Here is a 26474-nt window from a genome sequence, read left to right as displayed (position 1 = left end):
GCATTCTGGCAGCCAAGTTGCTTGACCTTTATTAGTGAGCCTGGTTACCCCCTCTCGGAACCACAGACTTAGAAATCGCCAGCTCATATACAGTGCATAAAATATATTTATATATATACCCTTATACACCATTTTAATAAAAAATATCACAAAATTCTTCTAAGTCCCTCGGGAAGAGTGAAAGACGCGCACGTTCATTTTCAGAGCTTCTAGACCTTCCTATAAGAAGTTAGCCACAAAAGTAGCTTCGAAAAACGCTTAGGTTAAGTTTCAGAGTTGCTTCTAATGTACCAAAGCTGGACTTAGACATAATTTCACTCACAACATTATGGCTGGTTGGAGACAGTCCGAACCACAAGTACCGGGTCCATGGTTCTGGGCGTATACTGGGGGGGACGGGGACGACTCCCATTAACCCCTGACTATACCGGGGATACGCTTATCACAATGCCTTTCTGGTCTGTGCTGAAGCAGGGCATTCTGGCAGCCAAGTGGCTTGACCTTTATTAGTGAGCCTGGTTACCCCCTCTCGGAACCACAGACTTAGAAATCGCCAGCTCATATACAGTGCATAAAATATATTTATATATATACCCTTATACACCATTTTAATAAAAAATATCACAAAATTCTTCTAAGTCCCTCGGGAAGAGTGAAAGACGCGCACGTTCATTTTCAGAGCTCCTAGACCTTCCTATAAGAAGTTAGCCAAAATGTAGCTTCGAAAAACGCTTAGGGTAAGTTTCAGAGTTGCTTCTAATGTACCAAAGCTGGACTTAGACATAATTTCACTCTCACAACATTATGGCTGGTTGGAGACAGTCCGAACCACAAGTACCGGGTCCATGGTTCTGGGCGTATACTGGGGGGGACGGGGACGACTCCCATTAACCCCTGACTATACCGGGGATACGCTTATCACAATGCCTTTCTGGTCTGTGCTGAAGCAGGGCATTCTGGCAGCCAACTGGCTTGACCTTTATTAGTGAGCCTGGTTACCCCCTCTCGGAACCACAGACTTAGAAATCGCCAGCTCATATACAGTGCATAAAATATATTTATATATATACCCTTATACACCATTTTAATAAAAAATATCACAAAATTCTTCTAAGTCCCTCGGGAAGAGTGAAAGACGCGCACGTTCATTTTCAGAGCTCCTAGACCTTCCTATAAGAAGTTAGCCAAAAAGTAGCTTCGAAAAACGCTTAGGGTAAGTTTCAGAGTTGCTTCTAATGTACCAAAGCTGGACTTAGACATAATTTCACTCTCACAACCTTATGGCTGGTTGGAGACCGTTCGAACCACAAGTACCGGGTCCATGGTTCTGGGCGTATACTGGGGGGGACGGGGACGACTCCCATTAACCCCTGACTATACCGGGGATACGCTTATCACAATGCCTTTCTGGTCTGTGCTGAAGCAGGGCATTCTGGCAGCCAAGTGGCTTGACCTTTATTAGTGAGCCTGCTTACCCCCTCTCGGAACCACAGACTTAGAAATCGCCAGCTCATATACAGTGCATAAAATATATTTATATATATACCCTTATACACCATTTTAATAAAAAATATCACAAAATTCTTCTAAGTCCCTCGGGAAGAGTGAAAGACGCGCACGTTCATTTTCAGAGCTCCTAGACCTTCCTATAAGAAGTTAGCCAAAAAGTAGCTTCGAAAAACGCTTAGGGTAAGTTTCAGAGTTGCTTCTAATGTACCAAAGCTGGACTTAGACATAATTTCACTCTCACAACATTAAGGCTGGTTGGAGACAGTCCGAACCACAAGTACCGGGTCCATGGTTCTGGGCGTATACTGGGGGGGACGGGGACGACTCCCATTAACCCCTGACTATACCGGGGATACGCTTATCACAATGCCTTTCTGGTCTGTGCTGAAGCAGGGCATTCTGGCAGCCAAGTGGCTTGACCTTTATTAGTGTGCCTGGTTACCCCCTCTCGGAACCACAGACTTAGAAATCGCCAGCTCATATACAGTGCATAAAATATATTTATATATATACCCTTATACACCATTTTAATAAAAAATATCACAAAATTCTTCTAAGTCCCTCGGGAAGAGTGAAAGACACGCACGTTCATTTTCAGAGCTCCTAGACCTTCCTATAAGAAGTTAGCCAAAAAGTAGCTTCGAAAAACGCTTAGGGTAAGTTTCAGAGTTGCTTCTAATGTACCAAAGCTGGACTTAGACATAATTTCACTCTCACAACATTAAGGCTGGTTGGAGACAGTCCGAACCACAAGTACCGGGTCCATGGTTCTGGGCGTATACTGGGGGGGACGGGGACGACTCCCATTAACCCCTGACTATACCGGGGATACGCTTATCACAATGCCTTTCTGGTCTGTGCTGAAGCAGGGCATTCTGGCAGCCAAGTGGCTTGACCTTTATTAGTGAGCCTGGTTACCCCCTCTCGGAACCACAGACTTAGAAATCGCCAGCTCATATACAGTGCATAAAATATATTTATATATATACCCTTATACACCATTTTAATAAAAAATATCACAAAATTCTTCTAAGTCCCTCGGGAAGAGTGAAAGACGCGCACGTTCATTTTCAGAGCTCCTAGACCTTCCTATAAGAAGTTAGCCAAAAAGTAGCTTCGAAAAACGCTTAGGTTAAGTTTCAGAGTTGCTTCTAATGTACCAAAGCTGGACTTAGACATAATTTCACTCTCACAACATTATGGCTGGTTGGAGACAGTCCGAACCACAAGTACCGGGTCCATGGTTCTGGGCGTATACTGGGGATACGGGGACGACTCCCATTAACCCCTGACTATACCGGGGATACGCTTATCACAATGCCTTTCTGGTCTGTGCTGAAGCAGGGCATTCTGGCAGCCAAGTGGCTTGACCTTTATTAGTGAGCCTGGTTACCCCCTCTCGGAACCACAGACTTAGAAATCGCCAGCTCATATACAGTGCATAAAATATATTTATATATATACCCTTATACACCATTTTAATAAAAAATATCACAAAATTCTTCTAAGTCCCTCGGGAAGAGTGAAAGACGCGCACGTTCATTTTCAGAGCTTCTAGACCTTCCTATAAGAAGTTAGCCACAAAAGTAGCTTCGAAAAACGCTTAGGTTAAGTTTCAGAGTTGCTTCTAATGTACCAAAGCTGGACTTAGACATAATTTCACTCTCACAACATTATGGCTGGTTGGAGACAGTCCGAACCACAAGTACCGGGTCCATGGTTCTGGGCGTATACTGGGGGGGACGGGGACGACTCCCATTAACCCCTGACTATACCGGGGATACGCTTATCACAATGCCTTTCTGGTCTGTGCTGAAGCAGGGCATTCTGGCAGCCAAGTGGCTTGACCTTTATTAGTGAGCCTGGTTACCCCCTCTCGGAACCACAGACTTAGAAATCGCCAGCTCATATACAGTGCATAAAATATATTTATATATATACCCTTATACACCATTTTAATAAAAAATATCACAAAATTCTTCTAAGTCCCTCGGGAAGAGTGCAAGACGCGCAAGTTCATTTTTAGAGCTCCTAGACCTTCCTATAAGAAGTTAGCCAAAAAGTAGCTTCGAAAAACGCTTAGGTTAAGTTTCAGAGTTGCTTCTAATGTACCAAAGCTGGACTTAGACATAATTTCACTCTCACAACATTATGGCGGTTGGAGACAGTCCGAACCACAAGTACCGGGTCCATGGTTCTGGGCGTATACTGGGGGGACGGGGACGACTCCCATTAACCCCTGACTATACCGGGGATACGCTTATCACAATGCCTTTCTGGTCTGTGCTGAAGCAGGGCATTCTGGCAGCCAAGTGGCTTGACCTTTATTAGTGAGCCTGCTTACCCCCTCTCGGAACCACAGACTTAGAAATCGCCAGCTCATATACAGTGCATAAAATATATTTATATATATACCCTTATACACCATTTTAATAAAAAATATCACAAAATTCTTCTAAGTCCCTCGGGAAGAGTGAAAGACGCGCACGTTCATTTTCAGAGCTTCTAGATCTTCCTATAAGAAGATAGCCAAAAAGTAGCTTCGAAAAACGCTTACGTTAAGTTTCAGAGTTGCTTCTAATGTACCAAAGCTGGACTTAGACATAATTTCACTCTCACAACATTATGGCTGGTTGGAGACAGTCCGAACCACAAGTACCGGGTCCATGGTTCTGGGCGTATACTGGGGGGACGGGGACGACTCCCATTAACCCCTGACTATACCGGGGATACGCTTATCACAATGCCTTTCTAGTCTGTGCTGAAGCAGGGCATTCTGGCAGCCAAGTTGCTTGACCTTTATTAGTGAGCCTGGTTACCCCCTCTCGGAACCACAGACTTAGAAATCGCCAGCTCATATACAGTGCATAAAATATATTTATATATATACCCTTATACACCATTTTAATAAAAAATATCACAAAATTCTTCTAAGTCCCTCGGGAAGAGTGAAAGACGCGCACGTTCATTTTCAGAGCTTCTAGACCTTCCTATAAGAAGTTAGCCACAAAAGTAGCTTCGAAAAACGCTTAGGTTAAGTTTCAGAGTTGCTTCTAATGTACCAAAGCTGGACTTAGACATAATTTCACTCACAACATTATGGCTGGTTGGAGACAGTCCGAACCACAAGTACCGGGTCCATGGTTCTGGGCTTATACTGGGGGGGACGGGGACGACTCCCATTAACCCCTGACTATACCGGGGATACGCTTATCACAATGCCTTTCTGGTCTGTGCTGAAGCAGGGCATTCTGGCAGCCAAGTGGCTTGACCTTTATTAGTGAGCCTGGTTACCCCCTCTCGGAACCACAGACTTAGAAATCGCCAGCTCATATACAGTGCATAAAATATATTTATATATATACCCTTATACACCATTTTAATAAAAAATATCACAAAATTCTTCTAAGTCCCTCGGGAAGAGTGAAAGACGCGCACGTTCATTTTCAGAGCTCCTAGACCTTCCTATAAGAAGTTAGCCAAAATGTAGCTTCGAAAAACGCTTAGGGTAAGTTTCAGAGTTGCTTCTAATGTACCAAAGCTGGACTTAGACATAATTTCACTCTCACAACATTATGGCTGGTTGGAGACAGTCCGAACCACAAGTACCGGGTCCATGGTTCTGGGCGTATACTGGGGGGGACGGGGACGACTCCCATTAACCCCTGACTATACCGGGGATACGCTTATCACAATGCCTTTCTGGTCTGTGCTGAAGCAGGGCATTCTGGCAGCCAACTGGCTTGACCTTTATTAGTGAGCCTGGTTACCCCCTCTCGGAACCACAGACTTAGAAATCGCCAGCTCATATACAGTGCATAAAATATATTTATATATATACCCTTATACACCATTTTAATAAAAAATATCACAAAATTCTTCTAAGTCCCTCGGGAAGAGTGAAAGACGCGCACGTTCATTTTCAGAGCTCCTAGACCTTCCTATAAGAAGTTAGCCAAAAAGTAGCTTCGAAAAACGCTTAGGGTAAGTTTCAGAGTTGCTTCTAATGTACCAAAGCTGGACTTAGACATAATTTCACTCTCACAACCTTATGGCTGGTTGGAGACCGTTCGAACCACAAGTACCGGGTCCATGGTTCTGGGCGTATACTGGGGGGGACGGGGACGACTCCCATTAACCCCTGACTATACCGGGGATACGCTTATCACAATGCCTTTCTGGTCTGTGCTGAAGCAGGGCATTCTGGCAGCCAAGTGGCTTGACCTTTATTAGTGAGCCTGCTTACCCCCTCTCGGAACCACAGACTTAGAAATCGCCAGCTCATATACAGTGCATAAAATATATTTATATATATACCCTTATACACCATTTTAATAAAAAATATCACAAAATTCTTCTAAGTCCCTCGGGAAGAGTGAAAGACGCGCACGTTCATTTTCAGAGCTCCTAGACCTTCCTATAAGAAGTTAGCCAAAAAGTAGCTTCGAAAAACGCTTAGGGTAAGTTTCAGAGTTGCTTCTAATGTACCAAAGCTGGACTTAGACATAATTTCACTCTCACAACATTAAGGCTGGTTGGAGACAGTCCGAACCACAAGTACCGGGTCCATGGTTCTGGGCGTATACTGGGGGGGACGGGGATGACTCCCATTAACCCCTGACTATACCGGGGATACGCTTATCACAATGCCTTTCTGGTCTGTGCTGAAGCAGGGCATTCTGGCAGCCAAGTGGCTTGACCTTTATTAGTGTGCCTGGTTACCCCCTCTCGGAACCACAGACTTAGAAATCGCCAGCTCATATACAGTGCATAAAATATATTTATATATATACCCTTATACACCATTTTAATAAAAAATATCACAAAATTCTTCTAAGTCCCTCGGGAAGAGTGAAAGACACGCACGTTCATTTTCAGAGCTCCTAGACCTTCCTATAAGAAGTTAGCCAAAAAGTAGCTTCGAAAAACGCTTAGGGTAAGTTTCAGAGTTGCTTCTAATGTACCAAAGCTGGACTTAGACATAATTTCACTCTCACAACATTAAGGCTGGTTGGAGACAGTCCGAACCACAAGTACCGGGTCCATGGTTCTGGGCGTATACTGGGGGGGACGGGGACGACTCCCATTAACCCCTGACTATACCGGGGATACGCTTATCACAATGCCTTTCTGGTCTGTGCTGAAGCAGGGCATTCTGGCAGCCAAGTGGCTTGACCTTTATTAGTGAGCCTGGTTACCCCCTCTCGGAACCACAGACTTAGAAATCGCCAGCTCATATACAGTGCATAAAATATATTTATATATATACCCTTATACACCATTTTAATAAAAAATATCACAAAATTCTTCTAAGTCCCTCGGGAAGAGTGAAAGACGCGCACGTTCATTTTCAGAGCTCCTAGACCTTCCTATAAGAAGTTAGCCAAAAAGTAGCTTCGAAAAACGCTTAGGTTAAGTTTCAGAGTTGCTTCTAATGTACCAAAGCTGGACTTAGACATAATTTCACTCTCACAACATTATGGCTGGTTGGAGACAGTCCGAACCACAAGTACCGGGTCCATGGTTCTGGGCGTATACTGGGGATACGGGGACGACTCCCATTAACCCCTGACTATACCGGGGATACGCTTATCACAATGCCTTTCTGGTCTGTGCTGAAGCAGGGCATTCTGGCAGCCAAGTGGCTTGACCTTTATTAGTGAGCCTGGTTACCCCCTCTCGGAACCACAGACTTAGAAATCGCCAGCTCATATACAGTGCATAAAATATATTTATATATATACCCTTATACACCATTTTAATAAAAAATATCACAAAATTCTTCTAAGTCCCTCGGGAAGAGTGAAAGACGCGCACGTTCATTTTCAGAGCTTCTAGACCTTCCTATAAGAAGTTAGCCACAAAAGTAGCTTCGAAAAACGCTTAGGTTAAGTTTCAGAGTTGCTTCTAATGTACCAAAGCTGGACTTAGACATAATTTCACTCTCACAACATTATGGCTGGTTGGAGACAGTCCGAACCACAAGTACCGGGTCCATGGTTCTGGGCGTATACTGGGGGGGACGGGGACGACTCCCATTAACCCCTGACTATACCGGGGATACGCTTATCACAATGCCTTTCTGGTCTGTGCTGAAGCAGGGCATTCTGGCAGCCAAGTGGCTTGACCTTTATTAGTGAGCCTGGTTACCCCCTCTCGGAACCACAGACTTAGAAATCGCCAGCTCATATACAGTGCATAAAATATATTTATATATATACCCTTATACACCATTTTAATAAAAAATATCACAAAATTCTTCTAAGTCCCTCGGGAAGAGTGCAAGACGCGCAAGTTCATTTTTAGAGCTCCTAGACCTTCCTATAAGAAGTTAGCCAAAAAGTAGCTTCGAAAAACGCTTAGGTTAAGTTTCAGAGTTGCTTCTAATGTACCAAAGCTGGACTTAGACATAATTTCACTCTCACAACATTATGGCGGTTGGAGACAGTCCGAACCACAAGTACCGGGTCCATGGTTCTGGGCGTATACTGGGGGGACGGGGACGACTCCCATTAACCCCTGACTATACCGGGGATACGCTTATCACAATGCCTTTCTGGTCTGTGCTGAAGCAGGGCATTCTGGCAGCCAAGTGGCTTGACCTTTATTAGTGAGCCTGCTTACCCCCTCTCGGAACCACAGACTTAGAAATCGCCAGCTCATATACAGTGCATAAAATATATTTATATATATACCCTTATACACCATTTTAATAAAAAATATCACAAAATTCTTCTAAGTCCCTCGGGAAGAGTGAAAGACGCGCACGTTCATTTTCAGAGCTCCTAGACCTTCCTATAAGAAGTTAGCCAAAAAGTAGCTTCGAAAAACGCTTAGGGTAAGTTTCAGAGTTGCTTCTAATGTACCAAAGCTGGACTTAGACATAATTTCACTCTCACAACATTAAGGCTGGTTGGAGACAGTCCGAACCACAAGTACCGGGTCCATGGTTCTGGGCGTATACTGGGGGGGACGGGGACGACTCCCATTAACCCCTGACTATACCGGGGATACGCTTATCACAATGCCTTTCTGGTCTGTGCTGAAGCAGGGCATTCTGGCAGCCAAGTGGCTTGACCTTTATTAGTGAGCCTGGTTACCCCCTCTCGGAACCACAGACTTAGAAATCGCCAGCTCATATACAGTGCATAAAATATATTTATATATATACCCTTATACACCATTTTAATAAAAAATATCACAAAATTCTTCTAAGTCCCTCGGGAAGAGTGAAAGACGCGCACGTTCATTTTCAGAGCTCCTAGACCTTCCTATAAGAAGTTAGCCAAAATGTAGCTTCGAAAAACGCTTAGGGTAAGTTTCAGAGTTGCTTCTAATGTACCAAAGCTGGACTTAGACATAATTTCACTCTCACAACATTAAGGCTGGTTGGAGACAGTCCGAACCACAAGTACCGGGTCCATGGTTCTGGGCGTATACTGGGGGGGACGGGGACGACTCCCATTAACCCCTGACTATACCGGGGATACGCTTATCACAATGCCTTTCTGGTCTGTGCTGAAGCAGGGCATTCTGGCAGCCAAGTGGCTTGACCTTTATTAGTGAGCCTGGTTACCCCCTCTCGGAACCACAGACTTAGAAATCGCCAGCTCATATACAGTGCATAAAATATATTTATATATATACCCTTATACACCATTTTAATAAAAAATATCACAAAATTCTTCTAAGTCCCTCGGGAAGAGTGAAAGACGCGCACGTTCATTTTCAGAGCTCCTAGACCTTCCTATAAGAAGTTAGCCAAAAAGTAGCTTCGAAAAACGCTTAGGTTAAGTTTCAGAGTTGCTTCTAATGTACCAAAGCTGGACTTAGACATAATTTCACTCTCACAACATTATGGCTGGTTGGAGACAGTCCGAACCACAAGTACCGGGTCCATGGTTCTGGGCGTATACTGGGGATACGGGGACGACTCCCATTAACCCCTGACTATACCGGGGATACGCTTATCACAATGCCTTTCTGGTCTGTGCTGAAGCAGGGCATTCTGGCAGCCAAGTGGCTTGACCTTTATTAGTGAGCCTGGTTACCCCCTCTCGGAACCACAGACTTAGAAATCGCCAGCTCATATACAGTGCATAAAATATATTTATATATATACCCTTATACACCATTTTAATAAAAAATATCACAAAATTCTTCTAAGTCCCTCGGGAAGAGTGAAAGACGCGCACGTTCATTTTCAGAGCTCCTAGACCTTCCTATAAGAAGTTAGCCAAAAAGTAGCTTCGAAAAACGCTTAGGTTAAGTTTCAGAGTTGCTTCTAATGTACCAAAGCTGGACTTAGACATAATTTCACTCTCACAACATTATGGCGGTTGGAGACAGTCCGAACCACAAGTACCGGGTCCATGGTTCTGGGCGTATACTGGGGGGACGGGGACGACTCCCATTAACCCCTGACTATACCGGGGATACGCTTATCACAATGCCTTTCTGGTCTGTGCTGAAGCAGGGCATTCTGGCAGCCAAGTGGCTTGACCTTTATTAGTGAGCCTGCTTACCCCCTCTCGGAACCACAGACTTAGAAATCGCCAGCTCATATACAGTGCATAAAATATATTTATATATATACCCTTATACACCATTTTAATAAAAAATATCACAAAATTCTTCTAAGTCCCTCGGAAAGAGTGAAAGACGCGCACGTTCATTTTCAGAGCTACTAGACCTTCCTATAAGAAGTTAGCCGAAAAGTAGCTTCGAAAAACGCTTAGGGTAAGTTTCAGAGTTGCTTCTAATGTACCAAAGCTGGACTTAGACATAATTTCACTCTCACAACATTATGGCTGGTTGGAGACAGTCCGAACCACAAGTACCGGGTCCATGGTTCTGGGCGTATACTGGGGGGGACGGGGACGACTCCCATTAACCCCTGACTATACCGGGGATACGCTTATCACAATGCCTTTCTGGTCTGTGCTGAAGCAGGGCATTCTGGCAGCCAAGTGGCTTGACCTTTATTAGTGAGCCTGGTTACCCCCTCTCGGAACCACAGACTTAGAAATCGCCAGCTCATATACAGTGCATAAAATATATTTATATATATACCCTTATACACCATTTTAATAAAAAATATCACAAAATTCTTCTAAGTCCCTCGGGAAGAGTGCAAGACGCGCAAGTTCATTTTTAGAGCTCCTAGACCTTCCTATAAGAAGTTAGCCAAAAAGTAGCTTCGAAAAACGCTTAGGTTAAGTTTCAGAGTTGCTTCTAATGTACCAAAGCTGGACTTAGACATAATTTCACTCTCACAACATTATGGCGGTTGGAGACAGTCCGAACCACAAGTACCGGGTCCATGGTTCTGGGCGTATACTGGGGGGACGGGGACGACTCCCATTAACCCCTGACTATACCGGGGATACGCTTATCACAATGCCTTTCTGGTCTGTGCTGAAGCAGGGCATTCTGGCAGCCAAGTGGCTTGACCTTTATTAGTGAGCCTGCTTACCCCCTCTCGGAACCACAGACTTAGAAATCGCCAGCTCATATACAGTGCATAAAATATATTTATATATATACCCTTATACACCATTTTAATAAAAAATATCACAAAATTCTTCTAAGTCCCTCGGGAAGAGTGAAAGACGCGCACGTTCATTTTCAGAGCTCCTAGACCTTCCTATAAGAAGTTAGCCAAAAAGTAGCTTCGAAAAACGCTTAGGGTAAGTTTCAGAGTTGCTTCTAATGTACCAAAGCTGGACTTAGACATAATTTCACTCTCACAACATTAAGGCTGGTTGGAGACAGTCCGAACCACAAGTACCGGGTCCATGGTTCTGGGCGTATACTGGGGGGGACGGGGACGACTCCCATTAACCCCTGACTATACCGGGGATACGCTTATCACAATGCCTTTCTGGTCTGTGCTGAAGCAGGGCATTCTGGCAGCCAAGTGGCTTGACCTTTATTAGTGAGCCTGGTTACCCCCTCTCGGAACCACAGACTTAGAAATCGCCAGCTCATATACAGTGCATAAAATATATTTATATATATACCCTTATACACCATTTTAATAAAAAATATCACAAAATTCTTCTAAGTCCCTCGGGAAGAGTGAAAGACGCGCACGTTCATTTTCAGAGCTCCTAGACCTTCCTATAAGAAGTTAGCCAAAAAGTAGCTTCGAAAAACGCTTAGGGTAAGTTTCAGAGTTGCTTCTAATGTACCAAAGCTGGACTTAGACATAATTTCACTCTCACAACATTAAGGCTGGTTGGAGACAGTCCGAACCACAAGTACCGGGTCCATGGTTCTGGGCGTATACTGGGGGGGACGGGGACGACTCCCATTAACCCCTGACTATACCGGGGATATGCTTATCACAATGCCTTTCTGGTCTGTGCTGAAGCAGGGCATTCTGGCAGCCAAGTGGCTTGACCTTTATTAGTGAGCCTGGTTACCCCCTCTCGGAACCACAGACTTAGAAATCGCCAGCTCATATACAGTGCATAAAATATATTTATATATATACCCTTATACACCATTTTAATAAAAAATATCACAAAATTCTTCTAAGTCCCTCGGGAAGAGTGAAAGACGCGCAAGTTCATTTTTAGAGCTCCTAGACCTTCCTATAAGAAGTTAGCCAAAAAGTAGCTTCGAAAAACGCTTAGGTTAAGTTTCAGAGTTGCTTCTAATGTACCAAAGCTGGACTTAGACATAATTTCACTCTCACAACATTATGGCGGTTGGAGACAGTCCGAACCACAAGTACCGGGTCCATGGTTCTGGGCGTATACTGGGGGGACGGGGACGACTCCCATTAACCCCTGACTATACCGGTGATACGCTTATCACAATGCCTTTCTGGTCTGTGCTGAAGCAGGGCATTCTGGCAGCCAAGTGGCTTGACCTTTATTAGTGAGCCTGCTTACCCCCTCTCGGAACCACAGACTTAGAAATCGCCAGCTCATATACAGTGCATAAAATATATTTATATATATACCCTTATACACCATTTTAATAAAAAATATCACAAAATTCTTCTAAGTCCCTCGGGAAGAGTGAAAGACGCGCACGTTCATTTTCAGAGCTACTAGACCTTCCTATAAGAAGTTAGCCAAAAAGTAGCTTCGAAAAACTCTTAGGGTAAGTTTCAGAGTTGCTTCTAATGTACCAAAGCTGGACTTAGACATAATTTCACTCTCACAACATTATGGCGGTTGGAGACAGTCCGAACCACAAGTACCGGGTCCATGGTTCTGGGCGTATACTGGGGGGACGGGGACGACTCCCATTAACCCCTGACTATACCGGGGATACGCTTATCACAATGCCTTTCTGGTCTGTGCTGAAGCAGGGCATTCTGGCAGCCAAGTGGCTTGACCTTTATTAGTGAGCCTGCTTACCCCCTCTCGGAACCACAGACTTAGAAATCGCCAGCTCATATACAGTGCATAAAATATATTTATATATATACCCTTATACACCATTTTAATAAAAAATATCACAAAATTCTTCTAAGTCCCTCGGGAAGAGTGAAAGACGCGCACGTTCATTTTCAGAGCTCCTAGACCTTCCTATAAGAAGTTAGCCAAAAAGTAGCTTCGAAAAACGCTTAGGGTAAGTTTCAGAGTTGCTTCTAATGTACCAAAGCTGGACTTAGACATAATTTCACTCTCACAACATTAAGGCTGGTTGGAGACAGTCCGAACCACAAGTACCGGGTCCATGGTTCTGGGCGTATACTGGGGGGGACGGGGACGACTCCCATTAACCCCTGACTATACCGGGGATACGCTTATCACAATGCCTTTCTGGTCTGTGCTGAAGCAGGGCATTCTGGCAGCCAAGTGGCTTGACCTTTATTAGTGAGCCTGGTTACCCCCTCTCGGAACCACAGACTTAGAAATCGCCAGCTCATATACAGTGCATAAAATATATTTATATATATACCCTTATACACCATTTTAATAAAAAATATCACAAAATTCTTCTAAGTCCCTCGGAAAGAGTGAAAGACGCGCACGTTCATTTTCAGAGCTACTAGACCTTCCTATAAGAAGTTAGCCAAAAAGTAGCTTCGAAAAACGCTTAGGGTAAGTTTCAGAGTTGCTTCTAATGTACCAAAGCTGGACTTAGACATAATTTCACTCTCACAACATTATGGCTGGTTGGAGACAGTCCGAACCACAAGTACCGGGTCCATGGTTCTGGGCGTATACTGGGGGGGACGGGGACGACTCCCATTAACCCCTGACTATACTGGGGATACGCTTATCACAATGCCTTTCTGGTCTGTGCTGAAGCAGGGCATTCTGGCAGCCAAGTGGCTTGACCTTTATTAGTGAGCCTGGTTACCCCCTCTCGGAACCACAGACTTAGAAATCGCCAGCTCATATACAGTGCATAAAATATATTTATATATATACCCTTATACACCATTTTAATAAAAAATATCACAAAATTCTTCTAAGTCCCTCGGGAAGAGTGCAAGACGCGCAAGTTCATTTTTAGAGCTCCTAGACCTTCCTATAAGAAGTTAGCCAAAAAGTAGCTTCGAAAAACGCTTAGGTTAAGTTTCAGAGTTGCTTCTAATGTACCAAAGCTGGACTTAGACATAATTTCACTCTCACAACATTATGGCGGTTGGAGACAGTCCGAACCACAAGTACCGGGTCCATGGTTCTGGGCGTATACTGGGGGGACGGGGACGACTCCCATTAACCCCTGACTATACCGGGGATACGCTTATCACAATGCCTTTCTGGTCTGTGCTGAAGCAGGGCATTCTGGCAGCCAAGTGGCTTGACCTTTATTAGTGAGCCTGCTTACCCCCTCTCGGAACCACAGACTTAGAAATCGCCAGCTCATATACAGTGCATAAAATATATTTATATATATACCCTTATACACCATTTTAATAAAAAATATCACAAAATTCTTCTAAGTCCCTCGGGAAGAGTGAAAGACGCGCACGTTCATTTTTAGAGCTCCTAGACCTTCCTATAAGAAGTTAGCCAAAAAGTAGCTTCGAAAAACGCTTAGGTTAAGTTTCAGAGTTGCTTCTAATGTACCAAAGCTGGACTTAGACATAATTTCACTCTCACAACATTATGGCGGTTGGAGACAGTCCGAACCACAAGTACCGGGTCCATGGTTCTGGGCGTATACTGGGGGGACGGGGACGACTCCCATTAACCCCTGACTATACCGGTGATACGCTTATCACAATGCCTTTCTGGTCTGTGCTGAAGCAGGGCATTCTGGCAGCCAAGTGGCTTGACCTTTATTAGTGAGCCTGCTTACCCCCTCTCGGAACCACAGACTTAGAAATCGCCAGCTCATATACAGTGCATAAAATATATTTATATATATACCCTTATACACCATTTTAATAAAAAATATCACAAAATTCTTCTAAGTCCCTCGGGAAGAGTGAAAGACGCGCACGTTCATTTTCAGAGCTACTAGACCTTCCTATAAGAAGTTAGCCAAAAAGTAGCTTCGAAAAACTCTTAGGGTAAGTTTCAGAGTTGCTTCTAATGTACCAAAGCTGGACTTAGACATAATTTCACTCTCACAACATTATGGCTGGTTGGAGACAGTCCGAACCACAAGTACCGGGTCCATGGTTCTGGGCGTATACTGGGGGGGACGGGGACGACTCCCATTAACCCCTGACTATACCGGGGATACGCTTATCACAATGCCTTTCTGGTCTGTGCTGAAGCAGGGCATTCTGGCAGCCAAGTGGCTTGACCTTTATTAGTGAGCCTGGTTACCCCCTCTCGGAACCACAGACTTAGAAATCGCCAGCTCATATACAGTGCATAAAATATATTTATATATATACCCTTATACACCATTTTAATAAAAAATATCACAAAATTCTTCTAAGTCCCTCGGGAAGAGTGAAAGACGCGCACGTTCATTTTCAGAGCTACTAGACCTTCCTATAAGAAGTTAGCCAAAAAGTAGCTTCGAAAAACTCTTAGGGTAAGTTTCAGAGTTGCTTCTAATGTACCAAAGCTGGACTTAGACATAATTTCACTCTCACAACATTATGGCTGGTTGGAGACAGTCCGAACCACAAGTACCGGGTCCATCGTTCTGGGCGTATACTGGGGGGGACGGGGACGACTCCCATTAACCCCTGACTATACCGGGGATACGCTTATCACAATGCCTTTCTGGTCTGTGCTGAAGCAGGGCATTCTGGCAGCCAAGTGGCTTGACCTTTATTAGTGAGCCTGGTTACCCCCTCTCGGAACCACAGACTTAGAAATCGCCAGCTCATATACAGTGCATAAAATATATTTATATATATACCCTTATACACCATTTTAATAAAAAATATCACAAAATTCTTCTAAGTCCCTCGGGAAGAGTGAAAGACGCGCAAGTTCATTTTTAGAGCTCCTAGACCTTCCTATAAGAAGTTAGCCAAAAAGTAGCTTCGAAAAAACGCTTAGGTTAAGTTTCAGAGTTGCTTCTAATGTACCAAAGCTGGACTTAGACATAATTTCACTCTCACAACATTATGGCGGTTGGAGACAGTCCGAACCACAAGTACCGGGTCCATGGTTCTGGGCGTATACTGGGGGGACGGGGACGACTCCCATTAACCCCTGACTATACCGGGGATACGCTTATCACAATGCCTTTCTGGTCTGTGCTGAAGCAGGGCATTCTGGCAGCCAAGTGGCTTGACCTTTATTAGTGAGCCTGCTTACCCCCTCTCGGAACCACAGACTTAGAAATCGCCAGCTCATATACAGTGCATAAAATATATTTATATATATACCCTTATACACCATTTTAATAAAAAATATCACAAAATTCTTCTAAGTCCCTCGGGAAGAGTGAAAGACGCGCACGTTCATTTTCAGAGCTCCTAGACCTTCCTATAAGAAGTTAGCCAAAAAGTAGCTTCGAAAAACGCTTAGGGTAAGTTTCAGAGTTGCTTCTAATGTACCAAAGCTGGACTTAGACATAATTTCACTCTCACAACATTAAGGCTGGTTGGAGACAGTCCGAACCACAAGTACCGGGTCCATGGTTCTGGGCGTATACTGGGGGGGACGGGGACGACTCCCATTAACCCCTGACTATACCGGGGATACGCTTATCACAATGCCTTTCTGGTCTGTGCTGAAGCAGGGCATTCTGGCAGCCAAGTGGCTTGACCTTTATTAGTGAGCCTGGTTACCCCCTCTCGGAACCACAGACTTAGAAATCGCCAGCTCATATACAGTGCATAAAATATATTTATATATATACCCTTATACACCATTTTAATAAAAAATATCACAAAATTCTTCTAAGTCCCTCGGGAAGAGTGAAAGACGCGCACGTTCATTTTCAGAGCTCCTAGACCTTCCTATAAGAAGTTAGCCAAAAAGTAGCTTCGAAAAACGCTTAGGGTAAGTTTCAGAGTTGCTTCTAATGTACCAAAGCTGGACTTAGACATAATTTCACTCTCACAACATTAAGGCTGGTTGGAGACAGTCCGAACCACAAGTACCGGGTCCATGGTTCTGGGCGTATACTGGGGGGGACGGGGACGACTCCCATTAACCCCTGACTATACCGGGGATACGCTTATCACAATGCCTTTCTGGTCTGTGCTGAAGCAGGGCATTCTGGCAGCCAAGTGGCTTGACCTTTATTAGTGAGCCTGGTTACCCCCTCTCGGAACCACAGACTTAGAAATCGCCAGCTCATATACAGTGCATAAAATATATTTATATATATACCCTTATACACCATTTTAATAAAAAATATCACAAAATTCTTCTAAGTCCCTCGGGAAGAGTGAAAGACGCGCACGTTCATTTTCAGAGCTCCTAGACCTTCCTATAAGAAGTTAGCCAAAAAGTAGCTTCGAAAAACGCTTAGGTTAAGTTTCAGAGTTGCTTCTAATGTACCAAAGCTGGACTTAGACATAATTTCACTCTCACAACATTATGGCTGGTTGGAGACAGTCCGAACCACAAGTACCGGGTCCATGGTTCTGGGCGTATACTGGGGATACGGGGACGACTCCCATTAACCCCTGACTATACCGGGGATACGCTTATCACAATGCCTTTCTGGTCTGTGCTGAAGCAGGGCATTCTGGCAGCCAAGTGGCTTGACCTTTATTAGTGAGCCTGGTTACCCCCTCTCGGAACCACAGACTTAGAAATCGCCAGCTCATATACAGTGCATAAAATATATTTATATATATACCCTTATACACCATTTTAATAAAAAATATCACAAAATTCTTCTAAGTCCCTCGGGAAGAGTGAAAGACGCGCACGTTCATTTTTAGAGCTCCTAGACCTTCCTATAAGAAGTTAGCCAAAAAGTAGCTTCGAAAAACGCTTAGGTTAAGTTTCAGAGTTGCTTCTAATGTACCAAAGCTGGACTTAGACATAATTTCACTCTCACAACATTATGGCGGTTGGAGACAGTCCGAACCACAAGTACCGGGTCCATGGTTCTGGGCGTATACTGGGGGGACGGGGACGACTCCCATTAACCCCTGACTATACCGGTGATACGCTTATCACAATGCCTTTCTGGTCTGTGCTGAAGCAGGGCATTCTGGCAGCCAAGTGGCTTGACCTTTATTAGTGAGCCTGCTTACCCCCTCTCGGAACCACAGACTTAGAAATCGCCAGCTCATATACAGTGCATAAAATATATTTATATATATACCCTTATACACCATTTTAATAAAAAATATCACAAAATTCTTCTAAGTCCCTCGGGAAGAGTGAAAGACGCGCACGTTCATTTTCAGAGCTACTAGACCTTCCTATAAGAAGTTAGCCAAAAAGTAGCTTCGAAAAACTCTTAGGGTAAGTTTCAGAGTTGCTTCTAATGTACCAAAGCTGGACTTAGACATAATTTCACTCTCACAACATTATGGCTGGTTGGAGACAGTCCGAACCACAAGTACCGGGTCCATGGTTCTGGGCGTATACTGGGGGGGACGGGGACGACTCCCATTAACCCCTGACTATACCGGGGATACGCTTATCACAATGCCTTTCTGGTCTGTGCTGAAGCAGGGCATTCTGGCAGCCAAGTGGCTTGACCTTTATTAGTGAGCCTGGTTACCCCCTCTCGGAACCACAGACTTAGAAATCGCCAGCTCATATACAGTGCATAAAATATATTTATATATATACCCTTATACACCATTTTAATAAAAAATATCACAAAATTCTTCTAAGTCCCTCGGGAAGAGTGAAAGACGCGCACGTTCATTTTCAGAGCTACTAGACCTTCCTATAAGAAGTTAGCCAAAAAGTAGCTTCGAAAAACTCTTAGGGTAAGTTTCAGAGTTGCTTCTAATGTACCAAAGCTGGACTTAGACATAATTTCACTCTCACAACATTATGGCTGGTTGGAGACAGTCCGAACCACAAGTACCGGGTCCATGGTTCTGGGCGTATACTGGGGGGGACGGGGACGACTCCCATTAACCCCTGACTATACCGGGGATACGCTTATCACAATGCCTTTCTGGTCTGTGCTGAAGCAGGGCATTCTGGCAGCCAAGTGGCTTGACCTTTATTAGTGAGCCTGGTTACCCCCTCTCGGAACCACAGACTTAGAAATCGCCAGCTCATATACAGTGCATAAAATATATTTATATATATACCCTTATACACCATTTTAATAAAAAATATCACAAAATTCTTCTAAGTCCCTCGGGAAGAGTGAAAGACGCGCAAGTTCATTTTTAGAGCTCCTAGACCTTCCTATAAGAAGTTAGCCAAAAAGTAGCTTCGAAAAACGCTTAGGTTAAGTTTCAGAGTTGCTTCTAATGTACCAAAGCTGGACTTAGACATAATTTCACTCTCACAACATTATGGCGGTTGGAGACAGTCCGAACCACAAGTACCGGGTCCATGGTTCTGGGCGTATACTGGGGGGACGGGGACGACTCCCATTAACCCCTGACTATACCGGGGATACGCTTATCACAATGCCTTTCTGGTCTGTGCTGAAGCAGGGCATTCTGGCAGCCAAGTGGCTTGACCTTTATTAGTGAGCCTGCTTACCCCCTCTCGGAACCACAGACTTAGAAATCGCCAGCTCATATACAGTGCATAAAATATATTTATATATATACCCTTATACACCATTTTAATAAAAAATATCACAAAATTCTTCTAAGTCCCTCGGGAAGAGTGAAAGACGCGCACGTTCATTTTCAGAGCTCCTAGACCTTCCTATAAGAAGTTAGCCAAAAAGTAGCTTCGAAAAACGCTTAGGGTAAGTTTCAGAGTTGCTTCTAATGTACCAAAGCTGGACTTAGACATAATTTCACTCTCACAACATTAAGGCTGGTTGGAGACAGTCCGAACCACAAGTACCGGGTCCATGGTTCTGGGCGTATACTGGGGGGGACGGGGACGACTCCCATTAACCCCTGACTATACCGGGGATACGCTTATCACAATGCCTTTCTGGTCTGTGCTGAAGCAGGGCATTCTGGCAGCCAAGTGGCTTGACCTTTATTAGTGAGCCTGGTTACCCCCTCTCGGAACCACAGACTTAGAAATCGCCAGCTCATATACAGTGCATAAAATATATTTATATATATACCCTTATACACCATTTTAATAAAAAATATCACAAAATTCTTCTAAGTCCCTCGGGAAGAGTGAAAGACGCGCACGTTCATTTTCAGAGCTCCTAGACCTTCCTATAAGAAGTTAGCCAAAAAGTAGCTTCGAAAAACGCTTAGGGTAAGTTTCAGAGTTGCTTCTAATGTACCAAAGCTGGACTTAGACATAATTTCACTCTCACAACATTAAGGCTGGTTGGAGACAGTCCGAACCACAAGTACCGGGTCCATGGTTCTGGGCGTATACTGGGGGGGACGGGGACGACTCCCATTAACCCCTGACTATACCGGGGATACGCTTATCACAATGCCTTTCTGGTCTGTGCTGAAGCAGGGCATTCTGGCAGCCAAGTGGCTTGACCTTTATTAGTGAGCCTGGTTACCCCCTCTCGGAACCACAGACTTAGAAATCGCCAGCTCATATACAGTGCATAAAATATATTTATATATATACCCTTATACACCATTTTAATAAAAAATATCACAAAATTCTTCTAAGTCCCTCGGAAAGAGTGAAAGACGCGCACGTTCATTTTCAGAGCTACTAGACCTTCCTATAAGAAGTTAGCCAAAAAGTAGCTTCGAAAAACGCTTAGGGTAAGTTTCAGAGTTGCTTCTAATGTACCAAAGCTGGACTTAGACATAATTTCACTCTCACAACATTATGGCTGGTTGGAGACAGTCCGAACCACAAGTACCGGGTCCATGGTTCTGGGCGTATACTGGGGGGGACGGGGACGACTCCCATTAACCCCTGACTATACCGGGGATACGCTTATCACAATGCCTTTCTGGTCTGTGCTGAAGCAGGGCATTCTGGCAGCCAAGTGGCTTGACCTTTATTAGTGAGCCTGGTTACCCCCTCTCGGAACCACAGACTTAGAAATCGCCAGCTCATATACAGTGCATAAAATATATTTATATATATACCCTTATACACCATTTTAATAAAAAATATCACAAAATTCTTCTAAGTCCCTCGGGAAGAGTGCAAGACGCGCAAGTTCATTTTTAGAGCTCCTAGACCTTCCTATAAGAAGTTAGCCAAAAAGTAGCTTCGAAAAACGCTTAGGTTAAGTTTCAGAGTTGCTTCTAATGTACCAAAGCTGGACTTAGACATAATTTCACTCTCACAACATTATGGCGGTTGGAGACAGTCCGAACCACAAGTACCGGGTCCATGGTTCTGGGCGTATACTGGGGGGACGGGGACGACTCCCATTAACCCCTGACTATACCGGGGATACGCTTATCACAATGCCTTTCTGGTCTGTGCTGAAGCAGGGCATTCTGGCAGCCAAGTGGCTTGACCTTTATTAGTGAGCCTGCTTACCCCCTCTCGGAACCACAGACTTAGAAATCGCCAGCTCATATACAGTGCATAAAATATATTTATATATATACCCTTATACACCATTTTAATAAAAAATATCACAAAATTCTTCTAAGTCCCTCGGGAAGAGTGAAAGACGCGCACGTTCATTTTCAGAGCTCCTAGACCTTCCTATAAGAAGTTAGCCAAAAAGTAGCTTCGAAAAACGCTTAGGGTAAGTTTCAGAGTTGCTTCTAATGTACCAAAGCTGGACTTAGACATAATTTCACTCTCACAACATTAAGGCTGGTTGGAGACAGTCCGAACCACAAGTACCGGGTCCATGGTTCTGGGCGTATACTGGGGGGGACGGGGGGGACTCCCATTAACCCCTGACTATACCGGGGATACGCTTATCACAATGCCTTTCTGGTCTGTGCTGAAGCAGGGCATTCTGGCAGCCAAGTGGCTTGACCTTTATTAGTGAGCCTGGTTACCCCCTCTCGGAACCACAGACTTAGAAATCGCCAGCTCATATACAGTGCATAAAATATATTTATATATATACCCTTATACACCATTTTAATAAAAAATATCACAAAATTCTTCTAAGTCCCTCGGGAAGAGTGAAAGACGCGCACGTTCATTTTCAGAGCTCCTAGACCTTCCTATAAGAAGTTAGCCAAAAAGTAGCTTCGAAAAACGCTTAGGGTAAGTTTCAGAGTTGCTTCTAATGTACCAAAGCTGGACTTAGACATAATTTCACTCTCACAACATTAAGGCTGGTTGGAGACAGTCCGAACCACAAGTACCGGGTCCATGGTTCTGGGCGTATACTGGGGGGGACGGGGACGACTCCCATTAACCCCTGACTATACCGGGGATATGCTTATCACAATGCCTTTCTGGTCTGTGCTGAAGCAGGGCATTCTGGCAGCCAAGTGGCTTGACCTTTATTAGTGAGCCTGGTTACCCCCTCTCGGAACCACAGACTTAGAAATCGCCAGCTCATATACAGTGCATAAAATATATTTATATATATACCCTTATACACCATTTTAATAAAAAATATCACAAAATTCTTCTAAGTCCCTCGGGAAGAGTGAAAGACGCGCAAGTTCATTTTTAGAGCTCCTAGACCTTCCTATAAGAAGTTAGCCAAAAAGTAGCTTCGAAAAACGCTTAGGTTAAGTTTCAGAGTTGCTTCTAATGTACCAAAGCTGGACTTAGACATAATTTCACTCTCACAACATTATGGCGGTTGGAGACAGTCCGAACCACAAGTACCGGGTCCATGGTTCTGGGCGTATACTGGGGGGACGGGGACGACTCCCATTAACCCCTGACTATACCGGTGATACGCTTATCACAATGCCTTTCTGGTCTGTGCTGAAGCAGGGCATTCTGGCAGCCAAGTGGCTTGACCTTTATTAGTGAGCCTGCTTACCCCCTCTCGGAACCACAGACTTAGAAATCGCCAGCTCATATACAGTGCATAAAATATATTTATATATATACCCTTATACACCATTTTAATAAAAAATATCACAAAATTCTTCTAAGTCCCTCGGGAAGAGTGAAAGACGCGCACGTTCATTTTCAGAGCTACTAGACCTTCCTATAAGAAGTTAGCCAAAAAGTAGCTTCGAAAAACGCTTAGGGTAAGTTTCAGAGTTGCTTCTAATGTACCAAAGCTGGACTTAGACATAATTTCACTCTCACAACATTATGGCTGGTTGGAGACAGTCCGAACCACAAGTACCGGGTCCATGGTTCTGGGCGTATACTGGGGGGGACGGGGACGACTCCCATTAACCCCTGACTATACCGGGGATACGCTTATCACAATGCCTTTCTGGTCTGTGCTGAAGCAGGGCATTCTGGCAGCCAAGTGGCTTGACCTTTATTAGTGAGCCTGGTTACCCCCTCTCGGAACCACAGACTTAGAAATCGCCAGCTCATATACAGTGCATAAAATATATTTATATATATACCCTTATACACCATTTTAATAAAAAATATCACAAAATTCTTCTAAGTCCCTCGGGAAGAGTGAAAGACGCGCAAGTTCATTTTTAGAGCTCCTAGACCTTCCTATAAGAAGTTAGCCAAAAAGTAGCTTCGAAAAACGCTTAGGTTAAGTTTCAGAGTTGCTTCTAATGTACCAAAGCTGGACTTAGACATAATTTCACTCTCACAACATTATGGCGGTTGGAGACAGTCCGAACCACAAGTACCGGGTCCATGGTTCTGGGCGTATACTGGGGGGACGGGGACGACTCCCATTAACCCCTGACTATACCGGGGATACGCTTATCACAATGCCTTTCTGGTCTGTGCTGAAGCAGGGCATTCTGGCAGCCAAGTGGCTTGACCTTTATTAGTGAGCCTGCTTACCCCCTCTCGGAACCACAGACTTAGAAATCGCCAGCTCATATACAGTGCATAAAATATATTTATATATATACCCTTATACACCATTTTAATAAAAAATATCACAAAATTCTTCTAAGTCCCTCGGGAAGAGTGAAAGACGCGCACGTTCATTTTCAGAGCTCCTAGACCTTCCTATAAGAAGTTAGCCAAAAAGTAGCTTCGAAAAACGCTTAGGGTAAGTTTCAGAGTTGCTTCTAATGTACCAAAGCTGGACTTAGACATAATTTCACTCTCACAACATTAAGGCTGGTTGGAGACAGTCCGAACCACAAGTACCGGGTCCATGGTTCTGGGCGTATACTGGGGGGGACGGGGACGACTCCCATTAACCCCTGACTATACCGGGGATACGCTTATCACAATGCCTTTCTGGTCTGTGCTGAAGCAGGGCATTCTGGCAGCCAAGTGGCTTGACCTTTATTAGTGAGCCTGGTTACCCCCTCTCGGAACCACAGACTTAGAAATCGCCAGCTCATATACAGTGCATAAAATATATTTATATATATACCCTTATACACCATTTTAATAAAAAATATCACAAAATTCTTCTAAGTCCCTCGGGAAGAGTGAAAGACGCGCACGTTCATTTTCAGAGCTCCTAGACCTTCCTATAAGAAGTTAGCCAAAAAGTAGCTTCGAAAAACGCTTAGGGTAAGTTTCAGAGTTGCTTCTAATGTACCAAAGCTGGACTTAGACATAATTTCACTCTCACAACATTAAGGCTGGTTGGAGACAGTCCGAACCACAAGTACCGGGTCCATGGTTCTGGGCGTATACTGGGGGGGACGGGGACGACTCCCATTAACCCCTGACTATACCGGGGATACGCTTATCACAATGCCTTTCTGGTCTGTGCTGAAGCAGGGCATTCTGGCAGCCAAGTGGCTTGACCTTTATTAGTGAGCCTGGTTACCCCCTCTCGGAACCACAGACTTAGAAATCGCCAGCTCATATACAGTGCATAAAATATATTTATATATATACCCTTATACACCATTTTAATAAAAAATATCACAAAATTCTTCTAAGTCCCTCGGGAAGAGTGAAAGACGCGCACGTTCATTTTCAGAGCTCCTAGACCTTCCTATAAGAAGTTAGCCAAAAAGTAGCTTCGAAAAACGCTTAGGTTAAGTTTCAGAGTTGCTTCTAATGTACCAAAGCTGGACTTAGACATAATTTCACTCTCACAACATTATGGCTGGTTGGAGACAGTCCGAACCACAAGTACCGGGTCCATGGTTCTGGGCGTATACTGGGGATACGGGGACGACTCCCATTAACCCCTGACTATACCGGGGATACGCTTATCACAATGCCTTTCTGGTCTGTGCTGAAGCAGGGCATTCTGGCAGCCAAGTGGCTTGACCTTTATTAGTGAGCCTGGTTACCCCCTCTCGGAACCACAGACTTAGAAATCGCCAGCTCATATACAGTGCATAAAATATATTTATATATATACCCTTATACACCATTTTAATAAAAAATATCACAAAATTCTTCTAAGTCCCTCGGGAAGAGTGAAAGACGCGCACGTTCATTTTCAGAGCTTCTAGACCTTCCTATAAGAAGTTAGCCACAAAAGTAGCTTCGAAAAACGCTTAGGTTAAGTTTCAGAGTTGCTTCTAATGTACCAAAGCTGGACTTAGACATAATTTCACTCTCACAACATTATGGCTGGTTGGAGACAGTCCGAACCACAAGTACCGGGTCCATGGTTCTGGGCGTATACTGGGGGGGACGGGGACGACTCCCATTAACCCCTGACTATACCGGGGATACGCTTATCACAATGCCTTTCTGGTCTGTGCTGAAGCAGGGCATTCTGGCAGCCAAGTGGCTTGACCTTTATTAGTGAGCCTGCTTACCCCCTCTCGGAACCACAGACTTAGAAATCGCCAGCTCATATACAGTGCATAAAATATATTTATATATATACCCTTATACACCATTTTAATAAAAAATATCACAAAATTCTTCTAAGTCCCTCGGGAAGAGTGAAAGACGCGCACGTTCATTTTCAGAGCTCCTAGACCTTCCTATAAGAAGTTAGCCAAAAAGTAGCTTCGAAAAACGCTTAGGGTAAGTTTCAGAGTTGCTTCTAATGTACCAAAGCTGGACTTAGACATAATTTCACTCTCACAACATTAAGGCTGGTTGGAGACAGTCCGAACCACAAGTACCGGGTCCATGGTTCTGGGCGTATACTGGGGGGGACGGGGACGACTCCCATTAACCCCTGACTATACCGGGGATACGCTTATCACAATGCCTTTCTGGTCTGTGCTGAAGCAGGGCATTCTGGCAGCCAAGTGGCTTGACCTTTATTAGTGAGCCTGGTTACCCCCTCTCGGAACCACAGACTTAGAAATCGCCAGCTCATATACAGTGCATAAAATATATTTATATATATACCCTTATACACCATTTTAATAAAAAATATCACAAAATTCTTCTAAGTCCCTCGGGAAGAGTGAAAGACGCGCACGTTCATTTTCAGAGCTCCTAGACCTTCCTATAAGAAGTTAGCCAAAAAGTAGCTTCGAAAAACGCTTAGGGTAAGTTTCAGAGTTGCTTCTAATGTACCAAAGCTGGACTTAGACATAATTTCACTCTCACAAC

The sequence above is a fragment of the Ascaphus truei genome, chromosome 1 (assembly GCF_040206685.1).
Source record: "Ascaphus truei isolate aAscTru1 chromosome 1, aAscTru1.hap1, whole genome shotgun sequence".
Classification (NCBI taxonomy): Eukaryota; Metazoa; Chordata; class Amphibia; order Anura; family Ascaphidae; genus Ascaphus; species Ascaphus truei.
Note: the sequence above shows the minus strand (reverse complement) of the source record.